Source organism: Ailuropoda melanoleuca, chromosome 7 (genome assembly GCF_002007445.2).
Source record: "Ailuropoda melanoleuca isolate Jingjing chromosome 7, ASM200744v2, whole genome shotgun sequence".
Classification (NCBI taxonomy): Eukaryota; Metazoa; Chordata; class Mammalia; order Carnivora; family Ursidae; genus Ailuropoda; species Ailuropoda melanoleuca.
This window is the reverse complement of record NC_048224.1, coordinates 123,151,060-123,166,704: the sequence shown is the minus strand read 5'-3', so window position 1 is coordinate 123,166,704 and position 15,645 is coordinate 123,151,060. Positions and strand designations below refer to the sequence as shown.

The 15,645-nt window shown below is 35.2% G+C and overlaps 1 protein-coding gene and 1 non-coding gene across 2 annotated transcripts in view; one reads left to right on the top strand and one right to left on the bottom strand.

The window, feature by feature from the left end:
* Nucleotides 1-15,645, bottom strand: part of GPC5 (glypican 5) — a 1,313,037-nt gene that overhangs the window by 774,656 nt on the left and 522,736 nt on the right. The gene's annotated exons all lie outside the window — the stretch shown is intronic.
* LOC117803256 lies at nt 12,886-12,995 on the top strand. The gene has a single exon (XR_004626944.1). It is a non-coding gene; the product is annotated as a U6 spliceosomal RNA (small nuclear RNA).

Sequence of the window (15,645 nt, the reverse complement as noted above, 5' to 3'; positions counted from 1 at the left end):
ATCCGGCCTACATTTCTGGTGGGAATGTGAAGCAGTTCAGCCACTTTGGAAAACAGTGTTGCATTTCCTCACCAAAGTTCAGCATAGAGTGACCAAATGCCCCAGTGATTTTACTCCTAGGTACACATCCAAGAGAACTGAGAACATAACATCCACTGAAACATGTACGCAAATGTTTGTAGCACCTTTATCCATAATAGCCAAAAAGCAGAAAGAGCCCAAATGTCCATCAATTGACTGGATAAACAAGCGGCATGTCCACTTTTTATCAACCATAATAAGGAATGAACACCATGCTGCAACATGAATGGACCTTGAAAACACTGTGAAGTGAATAAAACCAGACACAAAACGTATTGTGTGATTCTGCTTATAAAGGATGTCCAGAAGCAGCAAATCCATAGAGACAGAAAGTAGGTCGGTCGTTACCGGGGGCTGGGAGAGGAGTTAATAGGATCCTACTAATAGGAGGGACAGAATTCGGTGTTTTTCAGTGATAAAATGGTTCTGGAATTTGTGGTGATCATTACATAACTTTATGAATATACTAATCACTGAATTCTACACTCTCAAAGGGTGAACTTTATGGTATGTGAATTATAGTTATAAAAACTATAATAAATTTAAAAAAACTATAATAAATGAAAAACAGGTTTATTACAATAATACAAGATTATTTTAACATCATAAAATCAATCAGTGTAATTTATAGCATTAACTGTTTGAAAGAGAAAATCTTATTTCAAAGGATGCACAAAATTGTATTTTTTAAATGTACAAATGAGGAATAGAACAGAATTTCTTTAACCTGATTAGAGATAGCCATAAAAACCTAAAACAAATGTCATAACTAATAAGGAGCTATTGAAAGCTTTCCTTCCGAGATCAGAAACAAGACAAGATTCCCCAGCCAGTTCAATAAAAGAAGAAAAAAGTGCCTAAGTATTGGCAAAAAAAAGAAATATACTAGTCATTATTTGCAAATTGCATTGTATGTGCAGAAAAAATTAAATGTTGGAATTAATAAGTAAATGTAGCTAGCAAGATCACTGGTTACAATATCTGCATATAAAAATCTAAGTAAAATTATTCCTTACACTAGCAATAACCAATTAGAAAATAAAATGCTAAAAATATACCACATATGATCAATGTTTTGTTAACTTCATAAAATTAATTTGAAAGTTTTCCATTTTTATATGTTCTGGAAAGTTTGAACAACTTTTCAAATCATTTAAATAATGTTAAATATATCTCTCCAATACCAACAACAAAAAAATATTCAAGTTGCTTGGGATTGTGGCTATCCATAGAGGTATTAGGACTATCTCATAATTGAAGACCATTTTTAGATATAAATCACAGACACTCCTAAGAATGTCTTGATTCCCTAAGTATTCTTTTTTTTTATTTACCAAAATTGACAAATTTCTTTTTTTTTCAAAGATTTTATTTATTTGACACAGAGAGAGACAGCCAGCGGGAGAGGGAACATAGGCAGGGGGAGTAGGAGAGGAAGAAGCAGGCTCCCAGCGGAGGAGCCTGATGTGGGGCTTGATCCCAGGACTCTGGGATCACGCCCTGAGCCGAAGGCAGATGCTTAACGAATGTGCCACCCAGGCGCCCCAAAAGTGACAAATTTATTATCTCTTCCTTTTTAAAAGGTAACACAGGCTTATTTAAAAATTTGCAATTAATGCAGACATATAAAAAGTAGAAAATGAAGATAATCTACCGGACTCATTTTAATGATAACCACTTAATGATAGTTAGGTGTATAGCTTATATATATACAGGTGTGGATGTATATACATGTGGCTATGGATATATATGGCCATATATATATATCTCCAGATGTGAGAGTACTTGTACATGTGATCAGGGGAGAAATACATAGCCAAATAGAAACAGAGACAGATGTCAAATACAGTAGGCATTATATTTTGTAAACTATTTTTGCTTCTTAAGTTAGACAACTTACAGGACTTAATAAACATAGTAACCAGAAACCCTAGAGTTATTTCCATATTTTCACATTTCTGAAATGATATCTGTGTACAGATAAACATTCATCACAACAAACTACACCTGTTGTTTGGAGTTCTTTCCTCCAGCTGCCATGTTAGGTTGCAGTAATGATTGACATGTGTTTGTACGCTATTTGGGAATTTAATATTTGTTATGTTGGATTTCTTCTGTTCTTAGGACATACAGCTTGGAAATACACATTTTGTTTTCCTGCAACCGGATGGGGCACACATATCAGCATTAAAGGATTACAATTAATGGGTCCCCAAGCTTGCATCCTTAAGCAAACCTTACAAATACTACCCTTCTTATTAGCCCTGCCTTCTGTTCTCATTCAGTTTCAACAGAGTACACTCAGGAATTCAAACCACAGTGCTTCCCCATTTAAATAGATAACCTGCCACTCAAAAACTGACCTTCAAGTTTGATGCTAGAAATGGAGCTAATGGTTCCGAATTCTTTAAATAACAGACTATGGATTTTTTGTAATTTTTAATAGGACATTTAAAACAACAGAAAGATTTGGTTCTTGTGATTTTCCCAATAGTGATTACCAATAGTCTCCTCTTTCTTTACTATATTTGAATGGCATATTTCATTTCACACATCCTTAACTTGCTGCCAGAACCCTCATACTGCTAAGGGAGAAAGCTTACCTAGTGCAGTGTTTGTAAATGTCAACTAGCCAACAGGTATTTGGAAGCCTATGAATGTTCACCTTTCTAACATTTGCTTAAAGCCATCTGGAATTAATGTTCTCCTCTTTCTCCTCTTCTTACCTCAAATACCACCCCCCCAAAAAAAAACCCTTGTACAGAAGTGGACACAAAACGTATGAAATAAAGCTGGTTTTGAACCCTCTTGCATTGAAGCAGGAATTATGTGCACATGTTAAAAAAAAAAAAGGAAACATTTTTATAGTAATCTGTACACTTGCTGTCAAGTTACCCTTTGATAAATATGCAATTTTCCAGTGAAACACATCTTGTTTGTTTTGGATTAGAAGCAAGCTCTTGCATGTCTAGCAGGATTCATTTGCTGCTGAAGGAGCACTATCCTGAAATAAATCACATGTCCCTCAAGCCAAGTCTGCTTGTTTTTGTTTTATTTTCTCAGCCTGATTAGTCAACATTTGTGAAAATGAGTAATTTGAAAGATGATACTGAAAATTGCATAGAGTTGGCCCACCCCTCTCTCTCGGAAGAGCGGCTAATTTTCCTCTGAGGCGTCAGGACTACGAAGTAGGGAAATGGAGAACGAGGAAGTGGACCTGTTAACTAACTCTGGAAAACTCTACTCTGGACAAGCTGCTCGTACGTGGTGCAAAGAAGCCAATGGATACCCTGGGCGAGTACCACTTTGTAGGGAGCTTTACCCTTCTCTGGGCTTCATTCATCTTTTCTATTTCTTTTGTTTCTCTTTCCAGGTTTGTTCTGTCAAAACTGAATGTAACAAAATCTGAGTCAATCATCAACATCCTCTCACATCCAGCCATACCCACACCCCCAATCCCACCATCTAACATTCATTTAGTAAATATTTACCAAACTCCTTCTTGGTACAATCACTTCACAGGGCCAATTGGACATAGAGCAATTAGCGTAGCCTATAGATTAGATAGCCTCTAACATTACAGAGTAACTTCTCCTATTTTAAGTCCTTGAGTATTCTATCCTTCCCAGGCCCAAAACTTTCCAAGTTTACCTAGCCATCTTTTCCCCTTAAGCTTCTGCCTCCATTTTTCAATTTATACCTGTTCTATAAAAATTCCCCCCAAAAGAAAAACTAATCTTCCACCGAAAGTGGGTTATTTTTTAAATTTTATCGGCTAATTACTTAAAGTTCAATCTCTTAAGCCCATACTTAAAAACTTGTCTTTTTAACTCTTGCATATTCAGTTACTGATATCCATTTATTCACTATAAATGATAGAATATGCAAAATGCCAAGCATCGTAAAAAAGAACTAGCTTACACCAGTCCCTTCAAAAAGCAATTAATAAAATGTATACTTTTCACGAATATTTTTGAACAATCTATATATCAGTAACCAAACTTGTTAGCTAGAAACATAGAAGAGATCAAAGATCTGGTCAACTGACCCAATGTATAATTCTGAAAATGTAAATTTAATTTGTTCCTGATAAATGACCTCTCAAAAAATAACGCATTAATAAAGGACATTGTCAGCAAAGTAAAACTTATTTGGAGCCTTTTAGGGTCCAACACATCTGTTTGATTTAAACCTAGGAGATATAGAATGATAAGAAATTAGGTTGTAGCTAAATATCCATGAATATTAAGGTTATTCTCTATTGGTTTGGAGTGCTCATTTACACACCAATATTCAGCTTTAGGAATTTAGGGACTCATTAACTTTGCTAAACATGGAATTTAGCTTTGTCTTCTTTTAAAAAAAAAAGCTAATTATTTCTTTACTATTTTTATATCCAAGTACAGTCTTCTTATTACTCACAGAGGACAAATCTTTACCAATCCCCACCCCTGCAGTCAGGGAAATAATTTCATTTAAACATCCCCTGAAAGCAATTGTTTATGGGCTCCACTGAAACTGGGGTAAACTTTTTGTCGTCCCATTTATTTTATAGAGATTAGAGATTACTTATAAAATAATACTACTCACAACTGTTTAGTGACTACATGAACAGAAAAATCAAGCAAAAGTAATCCAATGATCCCAATCACATATCAGAAATACCTTGTTATAATTTAACCGACCTTTTAGCTGCTCTCAAAGTGTTACTGTGTTACTGTGATATTTACCACCATCTCTGCGTCATCAGAATTTTATGAACCAAAATTATTAACACAACTAGCTTTATTGAGAATTGCTTTGATTGTTGTTCTCAAAAGATGTTCTCTGAATAGACTGTTTTAAATCTATGATAAACACTGTAATATATTTGAAGAAACCCTTCTCGAGGCATCTTCCCTACCTGACACTATGTGTCCTACCTTTCAGCAACGTGCAACAGTTATTTTGCTCTAATTTCTGTAGCACAGCTGTCTCCCGGGTCTCCTTGAAAATCTCCAAGCTTCTCACATTTCAGGTTTCTCTAGAGCACTGTTTCTCAACCTTGGCTGGCAGTCCTCATGTCCAGCTGCAGCTCAGACCAATTACATCAAAAACTCTAGGGGTGGAACCCTGACATCAGTAATTTTTAACACTCCCAGGTGGTTCCAATGTGCAGTCATGGTTGAAAAACACGATTTAGAGTGAGAAATCACCTCAGGCTATCCCACAACTTTTCTATTAATAGCCTAACATATTACAAGTGGCAAGATGGCATCAGCGAAAGTGTATGGTTATAAAATAGAGCTATTTGTTTGGTTCCAACGTTGTTGAGGTATTTTTGTAAAACCTCTGTGTCTCCGTCCCTGTAATTTGAAGTTTGAGCCATCAAATTCTGATCGAGAATCTGCTAAGTTTAGGCCAGAGCTGGAGCATGATTTTCTTGATTTAAAAATGGCAGCTCTTAGTAAAATTCAGCCATTTAATTATTTCCTAAAAAAAATGAATTTTGAACCAAAGTGTCACTCTTAAATAATTAAAATGTTAATAACTTTGAGGTAAATAATAAGCTGCCAATGCCATTTATTTAGATCAATTTATTAATGCATAGCATCCTAAAAGCATCAATCATTAGTAGCTTCATTATACAAATTTTTATGTATTAAACTTTGTATGCTAACATTTATGGAATCTGAAACTCCTTCATGTAATATCATGAATGTTTTTAGCTTTCTGGTCAGGAAAAATCCTTTTAATTGCTCATTCTAATAATTCAAAAGAAAATCATTTTTTGTTTTGAACCCACCTTTAAATCTTAGCTCCAAGCTCTTTTAACTTATTTATTTTAAATTTGCAACAGAGTTAATTTTCAAACCTCTCAGTTTATTTTTCAATAATGTCTCTCTCAGGCCCAAACATGGTAGGAATAATAAGGCACCTCACATTCATCAATAATAAGGAAACCTTGTCTTATAAGGTTTCACTCTACGCTTTATCCTTTCCACAGCCCTTTCGTTAGGCAACAAGTTTATTTGATTTGGACAACTGTTTGCTCATTTTCCTTAATGGGACCTACCAAACCTTGACATTTGAAATTAAACAAAACAAAACTTTCATTTGGAAATTGAAGTTACTATGGAATGCAATTTATAAGAATGTTATTATTAATGATGTAAACCCAATCGTTTTCGGCATTATAGTGAATCTCATGACACTGAACAAGGACTATGACATTTACCCATTAATCAACCTAAGAAATTTATTTCAAGAAACAGCCTTTGGTCCCAGTTTTCTGGGACCTGAATTATAAAGCAAATTTGGTGTCTCCTTTTTTTAAGTAAACCTCACTTTCCCTACCAGTTCAGGAAGTGGTAGCATGCAGGCAAAAATCTCATCTCCAAAAGGCAGTCTTTCTGAATCTGCTTCCCCAAGTAGAAGTGATCTGCTCTCCTGCTATTTCTCCTTCCTGTAAATACTTACATTAAAAAGGTTCTACCACTTAATGACAAATTTTCTTGACTTCCTCTCCATACCTCTCGGTGATAATTTGACCTGATTCTTAACTGTATCTCTAGCCACTAGGGGTTCTCAGTTGGTGTTCAATAAATGTTTGCTAAATGAATGATGAGGGATACAGACTATACAGATTTAGCATTTGTTAAAATGCATCAAATTGCCTGTTTAAGATCTGTGCATTTCACTGCATGTAAATTGTACTCCAACTACAAAGAATAAAAGGACATCTTTTCATTCCCCTTGGAACATGCTTTCAGAATCAGATGGCAAACCATTCTGGAATTGGAGAGTTCCTCCTACATCACAAATCGGCTGATAGGCATCTTGATAATCCACATTGTTTTCTGGACTCAGAAGTTTACTATTTTACAAAATCAAACTCATCCACAAATTTGCCACCAACGTGGATATTCAAATAATGTGCAAACACACATGTCGAATTCAAGGAAGATGTCTTAAATACCAATAGCTTCATTGAAATAAAATTGAATTTTTCTATAGTAATGATTTTGTGGGATTAGGCATATTTGGTTATTACTACACTAAAACATGACAACATCCCTTAATAGTCAAATTTTGTATAAAAACACTCATTTATTTTTACAAATGTTTGAAATATTTTACAGAGTGATATATAAGTAACAAATGTAAAAATTGGGTATGGACTAAACAAATTCAAATGAGCTGAGACAGTATTTAATCAGCTAATACCATCAATAGGTCCTAAGAGCTTTATAAGCACATTACTTACAAGTGAAAATCTACCACTTAATTATCAGTTATCCAGTCAACAGTTATTAATTAAAAACAAAAATGCCCTACAGAATGGCCAGAGTATAGATCCCAATCAATAAACAAAAACCAATATACATAAATCTTCCTTTCCTAATCATTTTATCCTTCTTTCTTTGACTTCATTACTTGATCTTTAAGAGATAAGAAAGCATATAATGTGAAAAAAAATTAAAACATAAAAACAGAAGCATGGTGTCACTGACATCAAGACTTGAAAACACATTAAGAAATACTGATAAATTCTTGCTGTTCTTAGCAACATAGAAGAGATACTAGCAATAAAAAGTCCTTGGAGTCTAGAGTATTGTTTGTTTGTTTATTGAAGAAGAAGTTTTCTCCTTAATAAGATATTATGCAACATGTCATATAAACAAATTAAAAGAAATAAAAATGGGTGATTGCCCAAAGCTTTACCTGTTGACTTGTTTTTCACTTTTAGTAATGGATCCTGAGGGATAGCTAGAGAAAACTGAGACCAGAAAAAAATGCAGACCTTACTGACACAGCCAAACTGTTCCATTCCCCAAGAGAGTATGACAGTGCTTTGGTCACAGAATTATTTTATAGGGGAGCATACTAAATGGTTTTGCTTAAGTTGTATGTTTTTTTATCTAATTATAAAGAAAAATATAATTTCTATATTATATTAAAACCATAGGAGTGATTATTAACTTTAAAAATTTAATTTCGTGAATTGATTTTATTCCCTTAAAATAGAAATAGTCCTATTTTGCATTGCAGTTTGCATTTTTTTTCCAATGAGTGTATAAAATTGCTGCATATGCAAATGTGCTATACCTTTTAGTATTGCTTATGTACTTTGCAAATGAAGTGTCTAAAGCAAATTCTATAACTCAATTTCTGGTTTTGTTGTAAACCAAACACTACTTAATAGCTTAGCACACCTGATTTGACTTGGCATTTTCAAAACTGATTTATTGCACACTCTGAAAAACCTGTTAGTTCTAATCTTGCAAATGCAATAGGTTCCTTTTGCCATGATAATTATTATGCAGCTGATAGGTATGTTATGTCTTCCCTCAGTTTATATAATTGTGATTTATCATCCATTTCCAAGAGAAATCACATCTCCAAAGCAATAGGTTCTGCCATGTCCTATTGACGAAAGTGCTGTGCATTATTCTGAAGAGTAGCCTGGTTACAAAGAGGGACCAATACAAACTCACCCTATTTCAAGCCCTGGAGTAATTCCTGGGGACAAACTGATATGTCCTTTATGCTTTACAGTAGGTCTGGTCAACGTTTTAGAATTTAAACACAGTTAAACTAGAGTTTCCCATTTGCTTCTACTGCTAATGAATAGCTGCAATCAATAGGCTACACATGATTGACTTCCAAAATATTTTTAAAATATGCCAAATAATTAAGCAGAGTTGGGGACAATTTAAGGTATACTGAGATAATGATATATATATACATATCAATATAAAATATGGCATAATTTTTCATCTTTATTTAATAATTTCCATTCTCAAATTGTAATTCATTCTTTTAAAATTGACAATGGCAACTTGACATTGTTTGTAATGATATATGGATTTTTTTAAATTCAAAGTTCAATGACTTCTGTTCCTTCACAATAAAATTGTATCACTCTGCCACCCTAGAAGGCTCCTTCATATCCATGTGAGAGAAAGTTATTCTTAGATACATGTCTCTCTTTCTGTATTATGAAGTAACAAAAAGAGCTTTGAGAATTCTGTATTTGTTCTTTTATTGATGAGGACCCAAATGAAGGTACAGTTAAAGAGGTTCTGGAAAAAAACCAAGATATTTTTTCTCTGAGTTTTCTCTTAAGTGGCAAGAAGTAAAGCAATGGAGAATCAAGTTAAAGATAAACATTATTCTTTATACTCCATGTGATGATTAAAGAAGTAATTTTAGGATAGCTAAAATTATTTTAATACTTATTTCAAGTTTTAAAGATAGAATGAATTAGATTCAACACAAAGGGCAACTACTATTACTACAATAACTACATTTGAATCAATAATTCATGTATTTACAATTCCATAAAAATCTATCAGTTCTTTCTTATTTTACTATTGCAGATATATTTGATTCTTTTAAAGGACAGTATATGATAGAATTGGGGAATATAAATTAGACCTGAAAAATCCCTTGAAAAATTTTCTTCTATGGCTCAATCTGTCAATCTATTAATCTATCAATCTATCAGTCTATTCACTATCTACCTATAACAAATATATTTATAATATTAAAATGATGAAATCCCCCCAAAAATGAAATCAAAGATAAATGTGAAAAATTCCTATGTGTAAAGTGGGCAACTTATACCAACTTTATTTAAATAAATCTTTATATCTCCATGCAAAGGAGGGAATGTATTTTATATATACTTTAGTAGTAAACAAAGTTATAGTTAAGAAGACGTTCATCTAAATGTTACTTATAACAACGAAAATATGAAAATATCTTAATCTATCATAGCTACATAAATGCAGGTATACCTTTTTAAAAGAACACTGCACAGTTGTTATAAAAGATATTAAATACAGATATGGAAAAATCTCAATCATATATTATTGTGTGAATAAAGAATGTTACAAGCAAAAACATGTATAGTATATGTCCTTTTATATAAAATAATATTAGAGCATAGGCATTCAGAGAGATATGTCTATACGTATGTCTTTAACTTATAAATAATAGTTTGCCTTGGGGGAGCTTAATTTGTACTGATGTTTATTTTCTTTTTAGCTAAAGTAGTAAATGCATTGATGATCTTTCTGCGATGACTTTGAATCTTCTTACTTACCCTTCAGATACACCTCATTATTGAGACTATTTTTTGTGTCTTCTCATCCGAGGCAATTTAGATGATATAAATGTGAACAAATTCTGAAAAGTTACAGCCAAATAATAAGTAATCCTTGCATGATTATTGCTTGCTTCTGAATAGTGAAGGAGTAGAATGCAGTTTAATAAAAAACACATGTACCAAAGGCCAAGTATTCTTCATAAAATATAAGGTTTTATGAGAAGGGAATAAAAAAATTCAAAGGTTCATGAACAAAAATAAAGAGGGGCTAGGTAATTAGAAAACATGATAGAGCACAAGAAATTACAAAGTCCCAGAGTCCAGAGTTTTCTAACTGGGATAACCGAAGACCTGAACGTTTGTTTCTATCCCCGCAGTGAAGAAAGAATAAACATCTAAAACCTCAACATAACTAAACTATGGACTTTGGTGATAATGACATTTCAATGTAGGCTTATCGGTTGTAACAGGTGTGTTATTTTGAGCCAGATGTTGATAGTGGGGGAGGCTGTGCATGTTGGGGGACAGAGGGTGTATGAAAACTCTCTGTACTTCACACTCAATTTTTTTCTGTGAACCTAAAACAACTTTAAATAACAAAGTTTAAAAATAAAAAAAAACTAAAGATCCTCTGCTAACTGCTGAAACCAATGTAGATGTCTTCTGGCCATCCCAAAGGACCCCCACCCAAGATTCACTTGTCACATGGAGGGAGTGGTCCAAGAGGGGGGTAATGGAAACCATGAATCTCTTGACACCCAGACATGAAGTCCCTTGGCATCATTTCTATTCCATTCAATTTGAAAAAGGCAGTCACAGAGACAGCCCAGTTTCAGAGAAAGAGGCCATGGACTTCCCACCTCAATGGGAAGGATGGGAAAGAATTGGTGGTCAACTTTAATCAATTATGGGAAGAGATCTCAATAGGGCACTTGGAAAAAGCATCAATTTATATTAGGCAATTGAGGTTAATCAAATTAGGAACTGTTTTATTAGATTTGATCTAGCATTATACCCCTCTTCATCTGGGTTGGAGAGGGTATGAACTCAAGAACATTGTCATCATTTTAAACAATAAAGTAGCTAAATTGCTATATTTTATGTCTTAAAAACTACATAAATTATGGTAATGGAATGAAAAGACAAGCAAATGAAAATTAGCAACTCAAAATTCATGCATCACTCAAATTTAATTTGCATGGCATGGAATCACTAGCTTTCTTTTTAATTAAACATATTGTTATATATTGGGGCGCCTGGGTGGCTCAGTCAGTTAAGCATCTGACTGTTGATTTCAGCTCAGGTCATGATCTAAGGGTTGTGAGATGGAGTCCTGCATCTGGGCTCTGCGCTCAGTGGGGTGTCTGCTTGATATTCTCCTCCTCTTCCTCTGCCCCTCTCCCCACTTGCATGCTCTCTCTCTCTCTCTAAAATAAATAAATCTTTAAAAATATTATTATATAGTTGCATAAAAAATATATCGGGAGAAAATTAATTCTTATTATATTGGTGCAGAATATTTTTTTTCCAAATTTACAGATAAAGGTTCGTACGACAAATGATAAAAAGAGAAAGCAGAACACTACTGTAGCAAAGAGAATAAAGCTTCCCCTCTCTCCACAGATTTCCATATTCGAATCCCCAAAACCTGTGAGTATAGTACCTTACCTGGCAAAAAGGGACTTTGCAGATGGGATTAAGTTAAGAATTTTGTAGTGAGAAGATTAACCTGGATTATCTACATGGGCCCATTGTAATCTACCCCTCCCATGGGTCTTCATAAGTGGGCAGAAAAAGTAGGAGTCCAAGAGTCAGAGGAGTTGTGACGATGGAAGCAGAGCTTGGATTGCTGTGGTCAGGAACCAAGGAATGCAAGCAGCCTCTAGAAGCTGGAAAAGGCCGCAAGAGATTCTTGCCTCGAGACTACTGAAGGAACACAACCTGTAATGGTAGCCCCAGAAGACCTATGTCAGATTTCTGGCCTCCAGGACTGTCACACTACATAAAGCCACTAGATTTGCACAAATTTGTTACAGCAGCAATAGAAAGCTTATAAAACTATCAAAAAATTTAAAATGGAAGTTACAATTACTTCCCTTAAATGACAGCTAACAACCAATAAATCATTTATAAAAATGTTTAAACTAATTCATATGGAACAGTACTTAACTACACGGATGTTATTTGATGAAGTCATCTAGGACTTAGGAACTGTGATTTTTAGGTAGTAAAGTTGGTTGAAGGCATATAAAATATGCTTTGGAAAAGATGTGTCCAAAACACATAATTCCCTTCTGGGGCATATTATTAAACCAATTTTCACATTTTAGAAACACACAGACACTCAATGGTAAATTAAGTATAACTTATGTATAAATTAACCTATGTATAAGTAAATATATTTTAAATAAATTGAGCCTGAATAAAATAATAAAATAAAATAAAATGTTATTCCAACCTATGCATTAGGACACGGAAGAAATTTCCAATTTGTGCGTTCAGGGTTCTCTCCCCGTCTGGTAGTTGGCAACGTCTAATTTGTGCAGTGCGTATGTGTGTGTGTGTGTGTATGTGTGTGTAGTGCAGGTGCACTTCCTCTGTTCTCCTAAATAACTGGTACGCACAACAGAATTTAGGGAAGGAATGGGGAGGAAAACAAGCACTTCTTTGTAGATCTATGGAATTAACTTACCATTAAAAAAAAGTTGTGAGTGCTCACTTCCGCAGCACATATACTAAAATTGGAACGACACAGAGGAGGTTAGCATGACCCCTGTGCAAGAAATTTGACATGCAAATTTGTGAGGTGTTCCACAGTTTAAAAAAAAGAAAGAAAGAAAGAGAAAAAATGTGAATTGAACATATCATAATTTCATCATCTTCATTTATGGGAAATCTAAATACATTTCGTTTCATTACAATGAAATGGAGAAAGAACAAATATGCATAGCCAAGAAATGTGAGACCTAATCAGCTTCTATCATAAACTAACCGGCCATCACTGAGCCTATTTCTACACACAATAAAACAGAATGCCTCATACGCCCAATGTCATCAGCCTGCCACTGTTCTGTTTCCCATCTTAATTAGAACGGGGGTTCCAATATTAACGTATTTGCAATTTATGCTAATGAACAAGGTCACTTTCCTCCTGAAAGCCTGTTCAATTCGCTACAGTTTACAGAATCAAATCAAACTTGTTAACTGATCTTTGTTAAGTTCCTTCCTGCCTTACCTTATATTTCCAATTCTCCAAATAGTTTTAAGAGCAAAAAGGCACAGCCGGGAACCACGTTCTTAACATTTCTCTGCTCCTCCTAGCCTGGCCCACCTCATCCACTTCAGCCCAAGCCTCTTTGGCCAGGTGTTCAGAGGATACTGGTATAAAATGTGGATGTTCCGCAGATCCCATAAACCTTAACTGCTGAGGAGGGCATTTCTGAGGAGTAGAACAGACCTTAGGAAGGTTTGCAGTGTGGGCTCCATTTGAAGATGTGCACCTGCCAGGACATATGGGCCCTGGGGAGTCCTGCTTTCCTGATCTGTAAAAGTAGGAGAGTGTTGGCAGCATTCACCCCACGGGGACATTGTGTAGATATAGGAACACAGTGTTTGTACAGTACTTGACTGTCTTCAGACAGTCTTCAGCTGGTCCTATAGTTATTTGAAAAAGAATGGTTTGTAAAAAGGGAGTTATAATCACCAAGGAGATGTAAGAGGGTCTTTGTTCTTCTAGAACAGAAAAGAGGTATATTAGCAGTCAAGGCAGAAATCTAGGAAAATATAGTTTATTTTTGCCAAGTTATTTTGGCACAGGAAATACAAAGTTTCTCTTTGGTTTTAGAGGTACCTGCTTAACCACAAGAATCAGAAGTGAGGATAAATTCGTTTCCGCGTTCCCTATTTGTCTATAACTGTGTGGTACTTGAGCTCTCTGAACCAGTTGTAACACCTACCGGATGTCTCATTAATTAATGAGTTGAATAAAATCTTTGACACATGTTCCTTTACGAAAAAAAAAAAAAGTGGGAAAGAAAAATGGAGATGCCTACTCTCCCACGGCCCTAGGGTAGGACTTCAGCCTGAATTAGGGAAGTCTGGTAATTGCAGTGATTTGTAGAAGAGACTGAGTGAGTGATAAAGGGCAGCGAGTGTGATGCTCTTGTGGGTTGTGCCCCGTAAGAAAGGAGAAAATGTTCCCTGCTTCTGCAAAGGAAGATGTAACCTGGGTGGGGCTGCTCTTCATTTGCTGCCTCAGTGTCAGCACACCCTTGATGAAGCACAGCCTGGTGGTCTTGCTCTGGTCCCTTACCGACCCTCTCAATCCTCAGTCAGTCTCCACCACACCTGAGCCTTCTGGATGGCCAGTTGTGAGCGTGTGTTCTTGTACACGATTATAGTGTTCATGAGTATGCACAAGGAAAGTTTAAAGCAAACAAGCATTCACATTTTAGCAAAACGCAATGCCTCCCTCCATCTTGTACATGGGAGTGAGGACTTGGTCACAAATGTGGATCATGACCTAATTATCATAAGAGAGGTCCTAATTATCTCCTAATACTGTCTGCTGCCGCGTCCCCTCTCCAGCCACGACGGTGTGCTTGCCATGATCAAGCTGGGTATGCTCCTGCCTCAGAGCCTTTGCAATTCCTTCTGCATGAGATGCTCATCTCCTAGACAGTGAATGGCCCACTCCCTCAAATACCACTTGCTCAGTAAGGCCTCTCCTGACCACCCTATATAAAACAGAACTCTAGCTTCCTTGGCCCTCCATATTTCTTAGTCTTCAATACAGGCCACTTTTATACACATTAGGTAGGTTGCTTTTCTCTCCCCAAAGGCAGACATGTGTTTTGTGCTGACAAAACCGAGAACAGAGGCTGGCACCTTATAGGTATGCATTACGTGTTTATGAAATCAGTATTTGTTGAATGAATTAGCATTCGGGATATTTTTGGTCAACCAAAAAACGTTTAAATAGCATTCGTTTCAAAATTGCTTGGTGCAACAGGAAAGCAAGAAATACATTTTTTTGTTGTCGATATTAAACTAGCTAAAGTATTTGAATTTTTGATATCTCAAGGAATTTTCTTTGGCTTTATGGGAAATTCACTAATCCAGAATATTTTGTGACCCCTCAAACCAAAATATGGTTCATTCAATTCTGTCTACATATATTAATCCAGAGATAAAGTTTACATCTTTAATCTGTTACAAATGTTTAAATGACTACTTATGAACCTCACAATTTTAAGAATATAAACCCTTTAATAATCAATTACCACATCCAATTAGTTCACAATCATTGAAATATACATTTGGGACTAGGGCTCATTTCAAATCTCAAAATACAAAGTCACTTAATTCAGAACTCCATCTGTGCCTCAGTCTCTGGAGTCTGACAAACAGTCTCCAAATTGTCTTCCGAGTTTTCATCAAAACAAGACACCAGTTTGGAATCTATTTTAACA